This window comes from Phyllopteryx taeniolatus, chromosome 4 (assembly GCF_024500385.1).
Source record: "Phyllopteryx taeniolatus isolate TA_2022b chromosome 4, UOR_Ptae_1.2, whole genome shotgun sequence".
Taxonomy (NCBI): Eukaryota; Metazoa; Chordata; class Actinopteri; order Syngnathiformes; family Syngnathidae; genus Phyllopteryx; species Phyllopteryx taeniolatus.
This window is the reverse complement of record NC_084505.1, coordinates 22,779,269-22,794,024: the sequence shown is the minus strand read 5'-3', so window position 1 is coordinate 22,794,024 and position 14,756 is coordinate 22,779,269. Positions and strand designations below refer to the sequence as shown.

The following is a 14,756-nucleotide window of genomic DNA, read 5'->3' as shown; positions in this document are numbered from 1 at the left end:
GGAGCTTCAAGGCAGAAATTTCGTGTCAAACTATTTTTTTAAGTCGACTTAGCAGACTTATGAATTTTTTTTCCCCCAGCCCTATTAAGAACCCTGCTAAATTTGTACGATTAAACAAATCGGCATGTACTTTAAAATTGTGAAATATCAATCAGTTGCTTCTGCTCTCAAACGCTGTGAGCATGTCTGCTGAAGCACTGAAACCATACCCTGTTCAAACGTCAATCATTTACCACATCAAGCATCTTTCTTACGCCTACACAACCCTAGATGTTCAAGCTGTAAAAATATACCCACTTAGAGCCTCCGGTTGCTGGAATATATCCCAATGGGCTTTCCACACTGCAACAACGAGGCGATCCAAAGCGGCCAGGCCAGCCCAACGCAGCGGTCAACAGCCTGGCTGTCAAGTCGGAATTTGTCTTGAATTATTTTCCCCTGGTTCTTCTGCCTTTCTCTGCGTGACATGCGTGCACTAACGGCCAACAACAATGTACTCTAAAGCGGCCACGCCAAAGTGAAGATGCATTTTTCGGGTGTAAGCATAGCTAGTTAGGTAACTGCTCGTCTCAATCGTGCTGGTTAATAGTAGACTTTAAACCTATTTTATCGGCCTGATCGTTATTGGCCGATAATTTGCATTTTATGCTGATCGGCTTTAATGTCATAATTCCCCGATCCGATCAATGACATCATTGAGCGGCTCCGCAAAAGACATTGACTCCGCGTCGCCATCGTGCACAGTACATTTTAATCTAAAAGCTATTTTATTTTTAGCAAAGCCGTGCATTTTGACGTAGTACTGCAAATATCTGACGGCCAATAAAGTTATAACACAAATGTCGCCGTTGCGGGACAAAACACGCCTGAGACAGGCAACACGTAATGCCCGGATCAGACGACAAGACAAATTTGCTCTATTTACTGCAATGAAATCTTGTATTCCGATATAACCACATCCCGTTTTTTTACGATCATTGGGCTTTATCTTGTCAACTCAAATGCGACCGGATACACTCGTTTCCGTGGCGACGACAACAAGAGTGGATCGCGCCGACTGTATTATAAGGACAAAATGGGGGAAAACGCGTGTTGGTGGTCACCGGTGCTCAGGACAGGAGAGGACGTTCGTTTAAGGCTTGTTTGAGGTATGTTCCCGTACTTTTAATACGATATGGCTCGCAAGCAGGGAACAAAAACGTTATGTAGCCTAGCAAGCTAGTGCTAGCGCTAACTGTTCTACGCAAACATGCCGCCGTTCTGTCGAATCATGCTGTAAACTTTCGGTGTGGGTGAAGTCATTTAATTACAATGAAATAATTTAATTACAGTAAGTTAGCACCCATTATTTCTGTCATGTAATGTTGGTTTGACCAGACTGATTAGAATACACAATCTGACTAGAGCAGTGATTTCTAACCTTTATGGAGCCACGGAGCATATTTTACAATTGAAAAATCTCACGGGACACCAACAAACAAAAATGTCACAAAAGGTGGATACATTAATTACGGTATGTACTTCCTGCCATCTAATAGAAGACCATTCATTTGTTCTGTTTGTCACTATGCCTCACTGGCATAAATAGATGAACAAGATGATACATTATTTATTGGAAATCTAATTTTTTTTAAGCAATTAAGTACACAAGTATATACAGTAAATGAACAGGTCATTTAAATAGACACCTTGCTTCAACCTGTGATTGGATGGGTGATCGGTTATCGTTTTTTTAAACTCGTTGATCGGTAATCGGCCCCAAAAATCCTGTTCGTGTAAAGCCTAGTTAATAGCCGATGGGAGTGAAGCTGCTCAAGTTCTTATAAAGGTGTGACTCATGCCAGACCCCCAAGTGCATCACTGGGCCCACATTAAAACAAATCAAGACAATTGAAATGGTTAAAAAACAATTTAGCGCTACAAGTGAGTAAACAGTTGTTACCAATTATCTGCAAACATGTATAATGTACAGTACTTACAAACAAATGCACTTGACATGGTCTTTAACATCTTCAAACTTTCAAATATTGTTTACCAATGTCTGCGCAAGAACCTTAATGATTCGTAACTATACCCAGATACATCAGGGGTGAATATTTCCTCTAAAAACCAAGAATCCTGTTGATTTGGAGCTACATCAAGTCAGCTGAGATCCAATCCGGTGCATGCTCCTCGAGAGCACTCTTACAGTGAAACCAACCTTTTCTACAACATCTTCACATTTCCAGGGTGGGTGAAGCAAGAACTCTATGTGTTTTGAGGCAACTCAAGTCCAATCAGGTGCATATTTCTCAAGAATCCTCACTCACTCACCTCTTTTTTGATGTTTTTGGTCTGGATAAAGCCAATCTTCACTTTTCAACGATGAGGGACTTTTTCGACCATGAAGAAACTTCGTTAGCAAGCTTTTCCTCCTCTACAACATCCCAAAATGTGTTCGCTTCTCCAAGTGAAAGCAAGAAAGCGAACAGGAAGTCTCAGGAGCTGATGGAGAAACAGAGAGCGAGAGAAGGAGAGACAGGGGAGTAGTTAATAAAAGTTTGATGACAGCCGAGTCGGGGAGGCAGGAGCCTGGCAGCTGAAGATAAAAATCAAATCAATGGTAGAGTGAAATTAAGCAGACAGTGCGGGCGACCCGCGCCTAATTGAAAAGAGGCTGCTGGTCAAATAGGTCTAAATATTTATCCAGGAACTCCAAAAACCAGATTAGCGACGGCAAATTAGTTAACAGATAAAAAATGCTGCGGGTCCGCCTCGCTGAGGAGGAGGAGGAGGAGATAAAAGTTTAGCCTAACGGTAGACCTCATTTGACTTCATCCTGTGTTTAATATCATCGGCCCGTGTAAAACACATGAATATCATTTGATGGAGCGCAATTTCAACTGATTCAGGGCCAGTATGCAGCAGAAACAGAACTGAGTAAATCACTGGCACAGTGCACAGTTGGCATTAAACAGAATGACTAGAAAAAGGCATGTAGGTGCACAATTGTCATGCATACATCATATAATTACAATGGTGCCTTGAGATATGAGTTTGATCTGTTCCGTGACCATGCTCGTTACTCGAAACAGTCATATCTCAAATCATCTTTTCCCATTGAAATGAAGAGAAATACCGTTACTGCATTCCAGCCTGCCCCCAAAAACATTTTTAATAAAAAAAATAGCTCTCTATAATATTAATTATTATTATTATATTATTATTATTAATATTATTACTTTGTTTGAAAACACAAGCAAATATAATGAAAATAATTAAATAGTTTTTGCTACAATTTTTACTTCAGTTCAAAGGACATTGTGCTGCTCCTTCTGATGTACACGCCATGGCCACCTGAGGGCAGTATAATACATCCATCCATCGATCCATTCTCAACACCGCTTATCCTGTTCAGGGTCACGGGGCGCTGGAACCTATCCCAGCTGACTTCGGGCGAAAGGCGGACTTCACCCTGAACTGGTCGCCAGTCAGTCGCAGGGCACATATAGACACGGACAACCATTTGCACTCACATTCACACTGTCACTGAGTGGGAACTGAACCTACGCTGCCTGCACCAAAGTCAGGCGAGTGTACCACTACACCATCAGTGACCCCCAGTATAATACAGACATACGGATATACATGGAGACTGCCACAGCTTGTGAACCACGGGTACGTGTGTAATTAGGCAATCATTCCTTGCCACTTAAACAATAGAAACAAACAGAGTGGCTAGAAACAAAACACAGTAAATAAAGAGTTCCATGTTTATTCAAGTCAGCCAAGCGATCAGGTTTGCCCATAGGGCAAACAGGTCAACAGAGGACGCTGTGTCAATGGCGCTCTAGTCTGCCTTGACACACCTGTACCAGCAAGACAGCTATGTTCAGATGCTGTTTATCGATTATAGCTCTGCCTTCAATACCAATGTCTCATCAAAACCACAGAGAGGATCATCGGCTCCCCGCTCCACAGACTGGACCAGACACACTGCACCCGGAGAGCCACAGCCATCATCGTGGACAGTACGCACCCTTGAAGCCCCTTGTTCACCCTCCTACCTTCTGCCAAGCGCTACAGACCGCTACAAGCATGTACCCCCACACTGCATAATACTTTCTACCATAGAGCTGTCACTGCTCTTCTCGCCCCCCCTACACTCTTGACAGACACTGACATGAGGCATCATCACACCTCAACATTTCCAACTTACATATGTAAAAACCAGTCACATATGTGCAATATATAGCAGCAACAATAATTCTCTAGATCAACAGTGCAATACAACCTAGCACCTTTTCAGGCACCTCATACTCAAGCTGAGTATGTACTGTATATGGATGGTATAAACAAAGTATGTGTTGCGCTTGGTAGCAGAAAGTGTGCTGCGATCGTGAGAAAAGATGATGCAATTCATGGAGTGAATGATGAAGGACATGTAAAAAAGCCACAAACATTCAACTGAGTCAGGGCTCACCAGGGCTCCAGACTGTGACCAAAACGGTTGCCCTTTTTTCAGTGTTAATGCTCCCTCTAACACAGTCTCACAATATAAGACATGGTGGTTGAAAGTCGGCACGTTTTACACTACATTAGTCAATCTCCTCCACCCGTTGTCCTGTTCTGAAGAGAGAGCGCGGTCTCATCATTATGAACGACCGATGGCCATAACGGCCGCGTGCCTCGCCTGGCGGAGCGGTCCCATCCGTCGTCGGGTGAGGAGGTGCCGCCGTCAAGGGTGCAGATGGTACTGGTATCCATTCAGATTCATAATGACATCGATCTGTCCCTTCTACTTTTTAATCACGCAAGCTTTTTTAATTCCAACTCTCATTGGAAATTGTACACAACGTCACAGCACTGCGTCGCACTCCCCACACTGTGAAACATGAGGTGTTTGCTCAACTTGAAACTAAGTAACAATTTGCACTGACATTTGTAACTTTATCTCTACTTAGCTAGATAGGTCTCATGGCATAGACGCAACACTACCTGAAAAATATCAGTGGAAATATTTTTTCATCTTTCTATTTTTTTTTATTTTTTTTTTAAACATTGTGCAGCCAGTGAACAAAAACAAAGTGTTTTTTCAAAAATAAAAATGTTTTTATGCTGTATGTATTTTAGGGAAATCCTAAAAGTACTTTTTGTTATTTCAATGTTTATTTCATGTACAGTTTCATTATTTTTATTTACATTTTGCAATTTGCATGAGGTTTTGGCAGGCGATCGCCATTCCAGACAAATAAGTTACATCATGTATGACTAGTCTGTGTGCGTGTTCTTATATATATATATATATATATATATATATATATATATATATATATATATATATATACACACACACACACACACACATGCCTACTTTTGGCTCACCATGTATAAAAAATTATTGACCAATGTTGTCAGCTACTGCTTGTTGGATACAAAGTTCTTGTTCCCAGGAAAATATTTTGTCAATATCATATCTCGAGTCACTGTCAATTTTTACTTAATAAAACTATGGTATGACAATTAAGACTACCATTCATCAGCATGCATGGTCATGATGTACCTGCCCCAAAAAAAGATGCGGCCAAATCATGCGCTGGTGCGACCAACTTTTTCAGTGCTACCAGTGCAAAGGTTAGTGGTGAGCCCTGGTCGCTCACGGAGCCCTTTGTCAGTCTTTTTTTATTTGTTAGTTAAGAGTTTGAGGTTTCAAAAAAGCAAACAATATATATTTTCACAAAAGCTAATTTTCTCTGCTTTTGGTCAAAAACCAGTTTTTGGGAAAACCCAACCATGTTCTACTGCTGATTACTAAAGAACGGAAAAAGTGAGACAAACTTTTTTTTGGGTAAAAGAATACAGTCTACTCTTTCTTCTGTAAGGTTTGGTGCTTATATTGTCACAGAACACAATATTCTGTGTGTCTTAAAAGATTGGTCGAAACTGGCTGCCAATATGCGGAAGGCTGCTTTAAAAAATGAGTGAATGAGTTCATGGGATTCCTCCTCTGGCCAATTATTCATGATAACCACCACCTTGCACAATAAAAATAAAAAGCCAGAGTCAACTCATCTTTTACCTATGTGATAATACAGCCCATCAGCTAGATTTCTGACAGTATTTTTTCAACTCCCAACCTCTCTGCTCCTTCCTGTCATCCCGTCTGTCATTTCACGCTAACCTCGCGACAGCAGCTGATGCGTGCAAACATTTTCCCACCGGCAAAAAAAAAAAAAAAGCCGGAAATAGTTTCTCTCCCGCTCGGTAGAATGTCAGCGGCGGCATGTACGAAGGTCAGCAACGACACAGGCGGCCTCCGCGTTTTTTCTTTTGCCTTTTTCTTTTCTTTTTTTTTTTTTTTGCGTCATCTGCATTTAGATCCTTAAAGTAAAGGTTAGGGTGGCCGGGAGCATTAGCGTGACAAAGAGCGGGTATAAAGGAAGGCGGGACCACCATCACGGGTAAATGTCAATTTACTGACCACAAAAACACTCCGGGGCGGCGGTCAGAAGGACGCAGCCAGAGAAAAGTGCCCCAAGTTGGAGAAGAATAAGAAATATCACCAGCCTAAACAATAGAAATAAACAAAATGACTAGAAATAAACCACAGAGTAAAAAAAAAAAAAAACATGCAAACCTGCAGTGTACGATAATGAAATTGTCCTCTAACCAGGTTTTCATGATAACTGCCACCATGCACAATTGAAATGACAAAACAAACAAAAAAAGACTAGAAATAATCCACAGTCAAAAACCTCCACGTCACACTCGGCCACATGGCCACGATTGTACGTGTCCTATATTTAATGCCATTGCTCTTCTCGCCAATAAGTGATAACTGCCTCTGTGCACAACAGAATGAATGGAAAGGACTAGAAATAATCCAAAAAAAGGGGTCACGTTCGGTCACATGCGCACTAGTAGGGTACATACCCTACAATTAATCTGATCTCTCCTATCGCCACTTGTTGATGATAACAGACACCTTGCACAAGAGAAATAAACAGAATGACTGGAAATAAGCCACAGAGGAAAAAAATCCACTGCACGCTGTGTCACGTGGACTGTACTTCTCCCATAAATCGTGCATTCGCTTCTCTCGCCAGATAGTCACGATAACCATTATTACCATGTGCAATAGAAATCAACAAAACGACTTGACACAAATCCACAGAGTTAAAAAAGAAGAAGACAATTTTACGCTTGGCTGCACGTGCAATGTACATGAGCTACATTTAATCGTCTCGTCATTGATGATAACCGCACCTTGCATAGAAATAATCAGAAGGCAGAATAACATCAAGTACAACAATGGAGCAGATTTCCCCCACAAAAGCCAAACAAGAGGACATAAAAAGGCAGCTGGCAGGTGCATGATGTGAATAAAATCCCTCCCAAAAACTAAAAAGGCTTGTGTGCTATCAAACAAACAAATGACAGGCAGAGAAACAAAGAAAGCAAGAAAGAGCCGCTTAGATTGGGGCCAAAACAAATGAGCAAATATGATGTTTTGATGCAGCGATGCACTCGCCAGTCATCTGGAGGCCAACATCCATCACCTGGCGGGAGATGGATATTATAGGATGGAGGCAGGGGGGGCGGTAAAGCCCCCCCCCCCCAAAAAAAAAAAAAGAATAAACATCTCAAGACGAATGAAGGAGAGAGAAAAAACATAAAATTTTGTCTGTAAAAAGGTGTGATTAGGACTAAATTGTCTTTGATTTGACAAAAACATGTATAGAACATTTTTCAAAGAATCAAGTTTGTCTTTGATGCTTCCGAAAACAGACAGATTTGGTTGTTAGGTTTAATTGTCTTGATTTTCACAAAAACAGGCACAAAGTTTGTTGAAAATTCTGAGTTGTTTCTTGTGTGCAAAAAAAGCGAACATTAGTTTTGTTGAAGACTAATTTGTCTTTGAGGATTATAAAAATTTACATTAGGTTTCTAAATTGATGTTTACAAAAACATGGACATTAGGTTTGTGGGAGATTCCAATTGTCTTTGATGTTTACAAAGACAAATACGTATAAGTTTACTCAACTGTTTTTTTGGGGGGTTTTTTTTATATACATCTGCTGAGTTTGTCAAAGACAAAGTCTCTTGGATGTCTAAACAAAACAACAATTGATTGTCACTTTAGGAAACCAACAAAGAGGTAAATGTGATCCATGCGCTGTTATTATGCACACATGGAGCATAAATGCAACCATTCAAATCCCTTTTGGTCCAATTAAGCGTCTTTGTGTTGCGGTTTTGTCAAAGGCAGTTCACCTGAGATGACAGCTTAGCCACATGCTGCAGCCAAATAATATACACTTATTGTCGTTTCAACATGAAAAATGTTTTTTTTCCGTCACCCGCTGCTCCTTTAGTGAGGGAAACATCCACACCCAACTTTACCCACGAAACAATTTGTCCACAATAAAGGATTCAAAGCAGTAATTCATTCGTTCATCTTCCGTTCCGCTTATCCTCACTAGGTAGCTTTGTATAACACAGTGGCTTGAAAGTCATTTAAACTTTACAGCTCTTGGGAGATCAAATTCAATTTTAATTAAAAAGAAAAAGGCATCACATTGTAATATAAACTTGAGTCTCTTGTGTCAATGTTATGAGTCCACAGTGTTTTCTGGTGAGTCAACTGACTCGAGTCAGTCAGCTGATTCAACTAAATCACTCTGGTTCTGCGGAGTCAGTGAACCAAATCATCTCATGCTACGTTTAGACCGGAAGCGAAGCAAACCTTTGCCTCGCATGACTTGCAGGAGTTTTATTGAGGGAGTTTCACAAAGATATGCTCCTCCCACCTCTTTCCTCTCCTTCAATTTGTGCATACTCACCCAACTTGCGTCACATCAAGTGCGTCATACGCATACGAGTTGCGTCTATTCACGCGTTTGCATTGACTTTATATGTAATCATGTCACATGAATGGTTCAATTTGTATCCGGTGTGAACGCAGTTTAAGTCATCAGTGTTTCCTGTGAGTCAGCAAACTGGAGTCAGTCACACGATTCGATTGAATCATTTTGCATTTGAGGTGGTTCCGTTAGTCTGCTGACTTGAGTCAGTGAACCAAAGTCCAGTGTGTTTCCGGGGAGTCTGCTGACTCGAGTCAGTCACCCAACGCATCTGAGTCTGCTAAATTTGAGTCAGTGTATTTAACTGAATCATCTGAGTCAGTCCAATGACTTGAGTCAGTAATCTAAATCATATGGGTCCACTAACACAAATCAGTGAGTAATTTAACCAAATCATCAGTCTGCGATTTTTCTAATAAGCTTGAGTCAGTGAACCAAATCATTTGAGTCTGCTGTGTTTCTGAGATTCCACTAACTTGAGTCAATCACTCTTTTCAACTGAATCATTCTGATTCAGCAGTGTTTCCTGTGAGTCCACTAACTCGGGCCAGTCACCCAATTCAACTGATTCCTCTGAGTCTGAGATGTCTCACTGACTCAAGTCAGTGAAAAAAAATCATCTGACTCTGTGGTGTTCACTAAATTGTGTAAAAACCTTTCAATTGAATAATCTGAGTCACAGACAATACTTTTAATGAGTCAGAAAACTTGAGCCAGTCACATTATTCAATCGAATCGTTCTGAGTTTGAGGTTTTTCCATGAGTCCAGTGACTTGAATCAGTGAACCAAATAAATCATCTCTGTTCGCAGTGTTTCAGGGGAGTCCGCTAAAGTCCCTTGAGTCTTTGGTGCTTCCATAAGTCACAGATACAACGGAATCATTTTGATGTTATCTTTTCATTTCCATATTTTGTCAGATTGTTAGTGGGAAAAAAAGACAAAAACTTCTTCATTAGTGTCCATAAAACTTGTGGCTTTGGCAGAGGTCAAGCAGCGCCGCTTTACTTCGTTTCTAGCTTTTATCAGTTCCATTTCTTTTAGTGTGTCATCTTCTGGTGCTTTTCTATAGCACTTTAACAATTTTCTGTCATTTTCACACCTCTCAGGAAGTAACAGAGACTGAAATGAGAAGCTGCGAGTGCTGAGCACATTTGGAAAGTATCTCACTCTTATTCTGGTCATTGTCGTGCTTTGGCCTGGGTCCAGACGTGGTTTGTCTGGGCCGTGACTCAGCACAGTCACATTTAAACCACAGCAGAGCAGCGAGAGCCAAGCACGAGTCTATGCCATGTCGTGACAATGGGAATCTAATAATGCAATGGGGAAAGGGGGAAGGGGAAGGGGAGGAGGAACACTGGAAAAGCTTGAAACTGTCTGATGTTTTAAAAACATGTACAGTATGTTACGTTTGTCAAAGACCGTCAATTCTTTTTACATTTACAAAAATGTGTTAACTTTTTAACGTATATGCAATTCAGTCACTGAGAACTAGAGTGGGCTAACTCATTTTTGTCATTTGCAGGATTTAAAGTTTTGCAACTACCACAAAAAAAATTGTGCAACAGTGGTCTGTCCAAGCATCCGACAAATCTGTCAATATTTCATGAAAGTTGATAAATAACATTCCCTGGCGTTCAAGCTAAAAAAAAAAAAAAAAGTGCAGTCAGACCAGAATTTATCTAAAAGATATGACTTTTCTTTTATTAATTTCTACACTTAACTTGCAGTGACCCAATTAATATTTAATATTTACAAAAAACACATTTATCAGGAACCCAACGACACATATATTAGGTTCATCGTTCTTTACAAACACACCTATGATTAATTTACCAAACACGCAAAGACGACAAAGTGCTTTTGATGTCTAATAACGACGAATACATACGTTAGGGTCCTCAAAGACTCGAAATCTTGTACAAAAACCCACATAAAAAGGTTTATTGAAGACAGGTACAGTATGTTTGTCAAATTATCTTTGATGTGTACAAGAACACATACAGTATGTTAGGTTTGTCAAATGGTCAGTTTTCTCTCATCTTTAGAAAATCACTTATACTTGGTTTGTTTGAAGACTTAAATTACATTTGATGTTTACAGAAACATGTCTATTAGCTTTGTCAAAGATAAAATTGTCTTTTATGGTCAAGAAAAAAATTGACCGAAAAGTCTAAATTGTTGAGAAAGACACATACGCTAGGTTTGTCAAAGATTTAGAACAACATACATTCCTTACGCCATAAATTGTCTTTGATTTAAGTTACGTTAGTCAGAAACTCTGCGATTGGCTGGCAACCAGTTCAGGGTGTACCCCGCCTCCTGCCCGATGATAGCTGGGATCGGCTCCAGCACGCCCGCAACCCTAGTGAGGAGAAGCGGCTCGGAAAATGGATGGATGGATGGATAGTCAGAAACGAAAATGTCTTTATGGTTAAAATAACGTATATGCTAGGTTCATCAAAGATTCATTTTCAGTGTTTACAATAACTGCGATTGGCTGGCGACCAGTCCAAGGTGTAACCCGCCTCTCGCCCAAAGATAGCTGGGATAGGGTCCAGCACGCCAGCGACCCTTGTGAGGATAAAGCAGTACAGAAAATGGATGGCTGGATGTTTACAATAACAAATATCAGTGACTTTTGTTACAAAAGACAAGGTTCACGGAAGACTCAAAATTGTCTTTGATGTTTACAAAAAAAAAAACACGTCCACTACGTTCAATCATCTTTGATGTTTACAAAACGTACTTTAATGACAACAATGTCACAACAGGAAAACTGTCACACGCGCGCACACACACGCACGCAGGTGAGAAGGGAGGCCAGCAGTGACAGTTGGTGAAGGTGAATGAGGATGAAAAACAGCTCAACAAAGAGTGCACGTGCGTGTGCATGGGCATATGCCACGTGGGCGGGCCAGAACATGGTCTCATGACTCCATGGTTGCCTCTTCTAATTAGACCCGACAGTGCACTATGGCTAATCTATGAGCACAATCAATGTGACAGTGACAAACGCGCATTGTTAGCGTTAGCCACCAGTGACTGTAATTAGCACACATGCTAATATTAGAAACAGCTGCTGCAGTGCAATCACCAGGAAACTATTACATGAGTTGCTTTCAAGAAGTGAAATTTTTTGTCTCAATAAAGGCAGAGTTCTTGCTATTTGATCTCATTAGATGCTGTGCCCTGTAAATTCCCCTCTGTTTGTTATCTGTCTATTGCATTATATATCGCACTTCCAACATATGACAGCTAAACTGCACTGTGAATTGTTCTAGTGAAACGGTAACGGAGGTAAGATTTAAACCTGTAGTATGTAACTCCTTTTTTTGTGGAAAAAAAATAATAATAATTTTCACCCAAGCCACTACTCAAGATTATACAATCTTGATTAAGCCTTTCAGCTCCTCCTAAAACATGCTGTATCTTTCAGTATTTGGTTTCTTTATATTTAGTGAATACCGGATTTATTTCCCGTGCTGGGCAACTTGGCGGTGCACCACAAATGACAGCAGAAATGACGGCACGCCCATGATGCATTTTACCTAGCAATGGGCGGAGCGCAGCCCCCTTGTCTTTCGTAAAGAGCTCATTAAACATTTGATTTTCAGTTTCAGGAACTAATCATACAAGAATTGCCGCAAACGAACAAAACCTCTTTCTGAGAAACCCTTGGCTGTCCAACAAGGTGCCTGACGTAAAATACATGCACCTAACAGTGTATGCGCAAACGCAGTAACGCAGTAATCATAGGGAATGACTCACTGTCTGTTGTACTGCCTGGGATACTTCTGTCTGATATCTTCATCACAAATGCAGAAAGGTTACGTTGACCGGCTGCCACGACCAAAATCCATACACCTTCCCGAGGACCCCTTGGCTGCCCGACAAGGTGTCTGATGTAAAATAAGCCAACTTCAGCAGCATCCGAGCAATGCATGCACAAAACGCAGCAATAATAATTAATTTACAACAATTGCCTCCTCTGGAAAATCTATTTTGAGTTAAAAAAAAAATTAAGCCACATTTTTTTAATTTACTAATTTATCCCTCTGCTCATTTTTCTTTCATTCATTAAGTTTTTGTATTAAAGTAATTGTTGTGTTGATATTTTTTCTTCTTCTTGACAGTTTGTTTCTTTTTTTTCTGGTTTGTCTTGACAGAAAACTTATATATGTATGTTTTAAGTAAAAATTTTATTTTTCTAGTATATACTGTAGTTTTTTCTCATGTCCCCATTTTTTTCTCATTCTCAAAATGTTTGTAAATGAAAGTAAGTTTTTTTTCATTTTATTCACTTTTTCTGATGGAAATACACGTGTTTAATTAGTTTTATGTTTACTGTTTGTCTTAATCTATTTTGTTTAATTTTTCCTCTTTTTTTCTTTCAAGTCTTTCCTAATATTTTGTAGAGAAAAAAATATAAAATTAGATATTTCTGTCAAGCAATGCAAGAAAAAATAGAAATGTGGAGAAAAAGTGGATAAAATAAACGTCTAAGAAAGGTCAGAAGAACAAGAACAAAAAGATCATGATTTGGTTTACAACACTTTTGAGAATGATTTAAAAAATAGGGGGGAACAAAATCCATCCATCCATCCATTTTCTGAGCCGCTTCTCAGAAAATGGATGGATGGCGCGGGCGTGCTGGAGCCTATCCCAGCTGTCATCGGGCAGGAAGTGGTTGCCAGCCAATCGCAGGGCACATACAAACAAACAACCATTCGCACTCACAGTCACACCTATGGGCAATTTAGAGTCTTCAATTAATGCATGCTTTTGGGATGTGGGAGGAAACCGGAGTGCCCGGAGAAAACCCACACAGGCACAGGGAGAACACGCGAACTCCACACAGGCGGGGCCGGGGATTGAACTCAGGTCCTCAGAACTGTGAGGCTGACGCTCTAACCAGTCGTCCACCGTGCCGCGGGAACAAAATCATTTTAAAATAAAAAAAAAATAATCATCATTTGTTTGACAATGTTTTAATGTAAAAAATGTAAGTGGTAGTTTAACTGGCAAGCAAAGTGTCAACAAAATGTTTTGAAACCAGCAAAAAAACAAAATGTCGTCGTTGTTGTTGCAAACCGCCTTCCTGCGTCTCTCAAATCTCATTGATATGGTCGCCGGCCAAGCGTGTTGGCACGCTAACCCCGCTCCACCAGCCAAAGCGCTGGCAGGGGGCGTCCGCTTGGGTGGCGGATGTGGTGGGCAATGAGATGGCAAAAACCACACGGTGCCCCAAAAACAACAACAACAACAACAGAGAGCGGTGGTGGCGAGTAGGCGTGAAACCTCGGAGCGCTGACCAACAAATACCATGAGGTCAGCGTGTTGACATTTGAAACCTTTGAAACTCTGCTTCCTGTCTTCCGTCAATCTAACACGAGTGACGACCATGTGCACGCATTTGTCTTTGATGTCAAAGTCCTGCAACAGTCTTTCCAGTGTACAGCTATTCAAAAGCTGTGTTCTGCTATATTCACTAGTCTTTCGTGTTAATGTTGTGCATCAGTCACTACAGTGCAGTTATTTAAAGGTTTGGCTTTTATATGCATGATGTAAAGTTGTTCATCAGTCACCACAGTGCTATTCAAATTTTGTATTCTCCTTTATGCACCAATCTTGATGTCAAAGCTGTGCATCAGTCACTACAGTGGACAGCTAATCAAAAGCTTGGTTTCTATACGAATGATGTAAAGTTGTGCATCAGTCACTTAAATGGATACACTGCTATTTATAAGCTGTTGTCGTCTATGCGCAAGGCTCGATTTATTTTTTGTTTCTTTGAGGAGCAGTTTTTGCTAATCATTTGTGTAAGTTCACTTTAGCAGCTAGCATTTTGTGACATATTAATACATTAGTTTCATGGCTGGCATTTATGAGCTTAGACCAGCTGACTAGGAATA

The 14,756-nt window shown here is 40.4% G+C and overlaps 1 protein-coding gene across 2 annotated transcripts in view; it reads right to left on the bottom strand.

Annotated features, from left to right (window-relative positions):
• Positions 1–14,756, bottom strand: part of LOC133476808 (protein phosphatase 1 regulatory subunit 29-like) — a 121,507-nt gene that overhangs the window by 79,542 nt on the left and 27,209 nt on the right. Inside the window, exons 1-2 of one of the 2 annotated variants that reach the window (XM_061770698.1) lie at positions 12,613–12,711; positions 2,314–2,484 (exon numbers count right to left, since the gene is read on the bottom strand). The gene's annotated coding sequence lies outside the window, so the exon portion shown is untranslated. Of the gene's footprint in view, positions 1–2,313; positions 2,485–12,612; positions 12,712–14,756 lie in introns of those variants that run through there. The other variant, XM_061770699.1, reaches the window with a different exon arrangement.